Source organism: Haliaeetus leucocephalus, unplaced genomic scaffold (assembly GCF_000737465.1).
Source record: "Haliaeetus leucocephalus isolate CR32 unplaced genomic scaffold, Haliaeetus_leucocephalus-4.0 Scaffold473, whole genome shotgun sequence".
In the NCBI taxonomy this organism is placed as follows: domain Eukaryota; kingdom Metazoa; phylum Chordata; class Aves; order Accipitriformes; family Accipitridae; genus Haliaeetus; species Haliaeetus leucocephalus.
Window position 1 is genome coordinate 4503248 of NW_010972909.1, and position 7013 is coordinate 4510260.

The following is a 7013-nucleotide window of genomic DNA, read 5'->3' on the forward strand; positions in this document are numbered from 1 at the left end:
GTGGCTTAACTCAAGCATCCAACTATGAGAGTGATGGACTGTATTTTAACAGTCTGTGTATAGTGACAGAGGAAGGAATCGGGTCTCGAAACTGAAGGTGAAGCCTAAATAATATAATAGGAAAACAGACATACCAGTAATGCATGATAGCTTTGTTTCTGCCTCTGCCCAGAAAGACCAGGCTCAAAAAGATATTTTGTGTCCAACACTTTTTCAGCTGAGGCAGAAACAGAGCTGTCCCACATTACTGAGACGAAGAAAGCACAAAAAGGCACAGAAGGGGTTTTTTTCATTCCCCTTTGCACATCTGCCTCGTGTTATCCCCAGAATCTTGATGTTGGTGCGTCTGAGAAAAGGAGTTGGAGAGTATTACCTGCACCAGCAGAACTGGACAATTGCAGGTGGGCTGCTAGGGGTGTTGTACGTGGCACCTTGGAGACGACACTGCTTGTTGAATGGGCTCTTGCCTGGAGAAGCCTGACCTCTACACACAAGCAAGTCCATTATCTGATTTTTGACATTGCCTCTGCTGTAAGCATCACAGTATTGTCCCATCTTAGGCTCTACACATGGAAGTTTTGAGAGCAAATGGCAATGTTATTTTTCCCTCCTCCTTAGAGGACTTAGCTCTATTTCTCAAGATACCGTTTCTGTATGTGTATACTAAGTATACATTAGTACTCTGATATTCTTGACAGAAAGTGTCAAGGATAGGTCAGATCCTTAACCTGGGGCAACTGAAAGAAGTCTAGTGTTGTAAATGCGAGTAAGAAGATTTAAACCAAATTACTCTATTGTCTTTATCTCAGATCCTTTAGTTGACTTGTCTCTGTTCCCCGCCTCCTTCCCTCCCCAGCTTTCTCCCATCTCCAAAAGTAAATACAAATCATCAGAGAGAAATGTAAAAGGTGGATTGTTTCCTTCTTTGCCTTAGAAGTTTCTCTGTAAAATATTACATATCCTATGAAAGAAAATGATTCAGAAATGGAGCTGAGTGTTATAGTGAGGGAAGTGTTATTCCAGCCAGCCCTTAAGCAGGCTTGAGATGTCCTTTCAATATTAGCATAACTTGCTCTAAAAATTGGGACCAACTTTCCCTTTGCCATGTGTGGCATTACTCAAGTGAATCTACACTCATCTCAATGTGTCAAGGAAATAGGCCTTTTAATCATGGCTAAATACATGGTAAATGTGAATCTTTTATGTTCCTTTTACATTTCCCATTCCTGTCCTCTTTTGAATGTTTCTCCCAGGATTTTAAGTAAATAGATAATAGAAATGGGTTAAGCCTTTGCACTGGTAGTATAAACTCTTCTGCATTTGCCAGTTGATCTGGGAAAATTATTTACAGCCTTAAGTGATACCATTGGAATTAAATGCAAGGAGACTGTGTGTCTGGCTGCTGGAATACAACAGGTAGCTCACTTTCCTCCTTTTCATTTTAAAAAAAGTCTCTACTTTGACGACATGTCCATCCCATAGAATTATAGTAGAGCTAAATTCCCAGATGTAAGTGTACTGCCCCCATCATATGTTACTACTGACGTTCAGCACTGGTTATCCAAGCTTTCATCTCTTCATCTTTAAAACACTGCCATCTGTTGTTTCCAGACGGCTCAGTCTTCTGTTTATCCAAAACTTTGTTCCAGGCCATATGGAAAAAATATCTATTTTCAATTAACCATCATATTTTCTTAAAATATACCAGAGTGATGAGAAAAAATAGGCATCACATGCATAGATGTTCATGAAGGGAATGATAATTTATTACGAACTGTAGTTTCAAGATTTTGACCATGTGGTCATTAAGTACACTCAGATACCACAAAAGCTGGCCAATTTTGTAATAATACAAACATGCTTAAAGCATTTGAATGCTGTTATCATATATAGATTTCATTGGTACTAGCACATTGATCTAGTCATTTCCATTGGAAACTTTTGTAGCTAGGCTATTTTCAGCATTTTTCTTCTGTGGTCAGAAATTTCTCATGTCTTGCTACAGGCTCTGTGTGACGACTTATTGCGAATTTGAATCCAATTCCATAAGCTACTGATTAAACCATGCAAAACCCCTTAGACATTACATTACGTTTGTGATGTTAGGAATATGTTAAAATGTTGTAAGAGGCGGGGGGGGGGAGGCTCACACTCCCTACGCCCACATGAGCAAGCAGTACAGACCATGGAAGCAGATTAGTAGAGAGCAGCAGTGAGTGCTGTAGCCCAGATGTCCACCTTACACACATTTGAGAGGTGGGTTCCTTCAGACTACTTCCAGCCTGGTTCTCCAGACTGAAGTCTATTCATGGCTGGAGCCCTTCAGGTATAGTTCTGGATGCCTCTTCCAGGTTAGTTTCCTCCAAAAGTAATCCTGTTGTTTGTGTGCTGTGAGACCATACTGCAGTGTGAACCAACGGGCAGTAAGCAGAGACAATGAGGACATTACCTTCAACACAGAGCTGAAATGAAGGGGATAAAAGAAGTCAGTAAAGGTATTCATCTAGGAAACCATTTCAATGAGATCACTTCCATCTTTTCTTTCCTGAATCTGAATTTCTGATATAAGTGATTCTCAATACTAAAAGTGAAGGAGGTACCATGCTTGGGCAGAAATAGATTTCTTCAGAACTAAAAAAAAAATAAAAATTAAAAGGATGCTATTCTTAGGAACGGGCTATGTGTGTCATTCCCCAGTTCAAAGGACTATTTAAAATGAGAATTTGAGTTTCCATTCAAAGCCATCCTCTTTGATGCAGGATAAAGGCCTGCCCTTCCATCCTTCAAACAACTGCAAGATTTTCTCCTCCTGAGTTACAGTCTTGTCCTCCCAGCCGCCCACAAGCACCAGCCTCCCCCAGATACATGCAGATTATGGCTCTGTAAAGTGACCCAAGTTGAAACTAAGGAGGAAAACAGGTGCCAGGTGGCTAGAATATGTGACAGTCACTGGTAAAATCAGAGCAGAGCTATAGTGATAAAGATGTCTATAAAAATGGGGAACAGATGCCTCAGGACTCAGGCAAAACACCCAGACAGAGCATGCTTTTGATTGTCCATTTGTATAAAAGAATATGGGCTTTGGCTCCTCGTTTAGTAAGGCATTTCTTTGCAGTAAGAAGGAAAGCCACCTGTGTGGATTTTGAGACCAAGGGCTCAATGCAGGATGGTACAGAATTGCCTGGCTCTTTTGAGCTGTTCTTCACCTCTAAATTTACCACCTATCAGTGCAGGCAGACAGCAGGGAGAAAAAAGAAAAGAAGACAAGGGAAGGGAAGGGAAAGGAAGGGAAGGGAAAGGAAGAGAAGAGAAGAGAAGAGAAGAGAAGAGAAGAGCAGAGAAGAGAAGAGAAGAGAAGAGAAGAGAAAAAAGGAAAGGAAAAGAAAAGAAAGGAAAAGAAAAGAAAAGAAAAGAAAAGAAAAGAAAAGAAAAGAAAAGAAAAGAAAAGAAAAGAAAAGAAAAGAAAAGAAAAAAGAAAAGGCAGTGGTACAGATGTGGAAACCCTGTAGCCAAGATCAAAATCCAACTGCATTCTAAGTGTACAGATAATCTTAATGTGTGTTATATTTAATTAATCAGAAAATTAGCAAGCCCTAGTTGAACAGTGATTCCTTTCTGGTAGCTAATTACATGCTTCTCAGATTGAAACGGTGCCAGATATATTTTTTTTCCATCACTTGTGGTACTTCATCCAATTTTCATCCACCTGAGAGTGCTTAACTCTATATCCAATGCAGTTCTAGAAAGGAAATTTTGTGAGTGCTGTGCAAAATGTGCTACCTTAGATGTAAGGCATGGAGAACCTAGTATCTTCCTCTGTCCATTTATATTATTTTAATTCTTTAAATGGTCAAAAGAATCCCCTACCAGGTGGGTAGTTAGAATGAACTCAGGTTTTGGATTTTCCAGAACCTTTAACCTCTCTACACCCTTCTATAAAGCTCATCTCTGTAGAATATCATGCTTTCTATCAGCTCGCTTTACCTCTCATGAGCTTGTTCAGCCTCCTCCAAAACTATTTGTTTTAACAAAGTCTTCAGTGTTTATATCTTGGTGTCAGGGAAGTGGAGATCCCTGAGTGATATTCCACATATCCATTTTTGGGACAGTTTTTTACCTGTTCTCTGGCAGCAGTGATCTTAGCCTAGGAGTATGTTGTGCTCACAACCAAAGTCCTTGCTGTGAATTTACAACCAAGAAGCAATGAGGATTGAGAAGAAAAAAAAAACCAACAAAAAAAACCCTACATTTTTTTTCCCCACAGGAAACTGTAGGCACAAGCATATGGTGCAGTGCTGGGCAGCGGTACCCAGACAGCTATGAACAGAAACACATAGATATTAGGATCAACAGACCATGTCAGCTCAGTGCTGACACTGTGTTTATTAAGGAACTGTGGTGCAAATCAGAGAGCTTGCTAGAGCTTGCTAGCGGGTAAGAGGCTGTGGCAGGGGCCCAAACTGTCTTAGGGAAACAGTCCTCTAATGTTAGCCACATTTTGCACTGGCAGCACAGGCAGTGTGCTTTTTTAACGTAATAAGAACATGTTTTCCCTAGCTACAGAGACCAGAAAGAAGATGAAGAATAACAGGATCAGCCTATGATCTTTATTCACTGTTTTTCCTTTCCTTTGGTAATTTGAAAAATGGCATATAGTGGTTGGGCTGCTCTGTGATTTTTGGATGGACTTGTCCTCTGGAGGGGAGAATTATTCTCCAAAATACTTATACAGCCCTTTCAAAATAATTATACAGCCCCAAACTGATTACTGCACATTGATGAGTCTAATGATTGACATATTTTCTCCATGTCCCTCATATGATAGAGAGCGTGCTTCACCTAATACCCTTCTAAACACATTACCCTGCTCCCTGAAGACCTTCCTATTGCTCTTGAGTATCAGTGCTAACGTTGCTGAGATCCCAGTTACCTCTAGAGTGGTAGTAGGTGTTTTGGTGTTCACGGGTAGGAAAACACGTCTAAAAACATGGTAGTCATCCACTTTCAGGGTGCACACCCATGCTCAGGAAAGCCTTGTGAAAGAGATTCTACAGGATTCTGAGTCTACAGCCAGGCAGGGATGGCATCAGGCAACACTTTTGATTTTGAAAATGTGTTGCCTGCAGGCCAGGAAACACAGTGAGGTCTATGTTACCTTCAGTCCTTTAGAGATTTAATGTATTTACTATTTGCCAGTCTATTGGTACAGATAGTTCATGAACACACATGCAGGACTGCTGAAAGAGCTGCGGTGCCCCTGGGTCCTGTTCCTCCTCAAATATATAAATTATTAATTTTCCCTTTGTCCTCTTATTTCACTTCATGTACTTTCATGGCACAACTTTGGTGACTATCACCAATCTTTTCCACCTTGGCCCATCCCTCTTGATGGCTGAGTCATTAGATTTCTGTTGTCTACCTGACACAAATGAATAAAGCACCTCTTCAAAAGGAGCCTTTCCCCAGGGGTCCTGTTTTGCCTGGTTGTTTATGACAGACATTGGCATGGGAAGCACAGGTTCACACCTAGCTGTCACGAGAAGTGAGGAGGGTCACTTGAGGATCAATTCACTTGCCCTCAAACAATTAAGTTCTGCTGCCTGGAGATGTTCTGGGCTATTGGAAACAGCCTTATGGGGCTGATTTGTCACAAGTCCTGTGAGTTACCTGTGCCTTTCCATAAGGACAGCTGGGAGCGAGCTGGGCTATGCTCGAAGAGCTCAAATGGACAGAGGCAAGTACATAAGACAACTGAATCGAGTCATTGGTCTCTCCTTTTTGCCCAATTTTCTATCGGTACAGTGCTGTAAATAATGTATTTTGCAGTCTGAGTCAGCTGAGGGCTTCTTGGCAATGTTGCCCCAAATGGAATTTTTCTGACTTACAGGTGAGAAGTTACAGAATGGCTGCTTCAGCCATAGGAAGAGGGGAAAGGGAGGAAGATAAGGGATCTGGGAGGAAGAAAAAAGGAGAAAAGCCCTGGAAGACTGGGTTTTCCAGACCTCTTGCCACAGGCAATGTGAAATGTATGGGGATGGTGAGTGCTGTTTCTCTGCGGGGCTGATTCTCCTGCAGCAAATACGGCTTTGCAGCAAAGATGGAAGGAGGCATTTAAATGATTGCCCCAGTATATCACCTCAGGCAACACCCCAGGAGGAGAGTGGGTATTTGAGAAGCTTGTGGGGATGTGCATGCCTATGGGATTTCAGTCAATGTAGTTCAGGATGGATGTGAGCTGACGGTGCACAGGCATGGATGATGAAAACCTGTGACATTTGATAAAAAAAGCTGAGGGAAAGAATAAGGAGACGAAATTGTGTAGTCAAATACTCTGTAAGCAGGAGAAAACCAATGAGATTACAGATTCTGTGACCGGTCTCTTTAATGAACTCAAACACTACTCAGGACTGAAAATCAGAGGGGGTCAAGGTTTTTCTTTGCCTTTTTTTCTAAGTCAAACTTCTGAAGTTATTTAGCTCCCCACAGACAGAGGACCATGGCTTTTGTGGCACTGGATCTTGGGTAACTTGGCAGTTTTGGCTAATTCCTTGTGTCTTTAGGCATCAAAATATTTTTACAGACCTGCTGGACATTATCACACATTAACAGAAGGTGTTACTGTGGTCACAAATTGACTGGACAGATATGACATCTATTTACTCCACAGATCTCCTAACCCAAGGGACAAATGTTGGGCTTTGGCAGACCCAAAGTAATAGACTTTCAGTGTCCTCATGGCTGTGGGAGTCCAGCTGGGCAAAGGACAGAAAAGGCTGAGACTTGGGGAAATTTGAGAATCTGGCAATGAGGACTGGGGGCTTCTGAAGCTGGGACTGGTTCTGGTCTGCTGCTTAGCTTGTGGCACGTCTCAAAGCCTCTGATTAACTACTCAAGGTATCTAAGTGTCAATCCCATTCTGCTATTGGCAACATAAAAATAATTCATGGACTTGTCTTAGACCTCATTGCTGTTAGTGGTATGCTGGAAACACCTAGGAGACTAGTGGTTAGTAA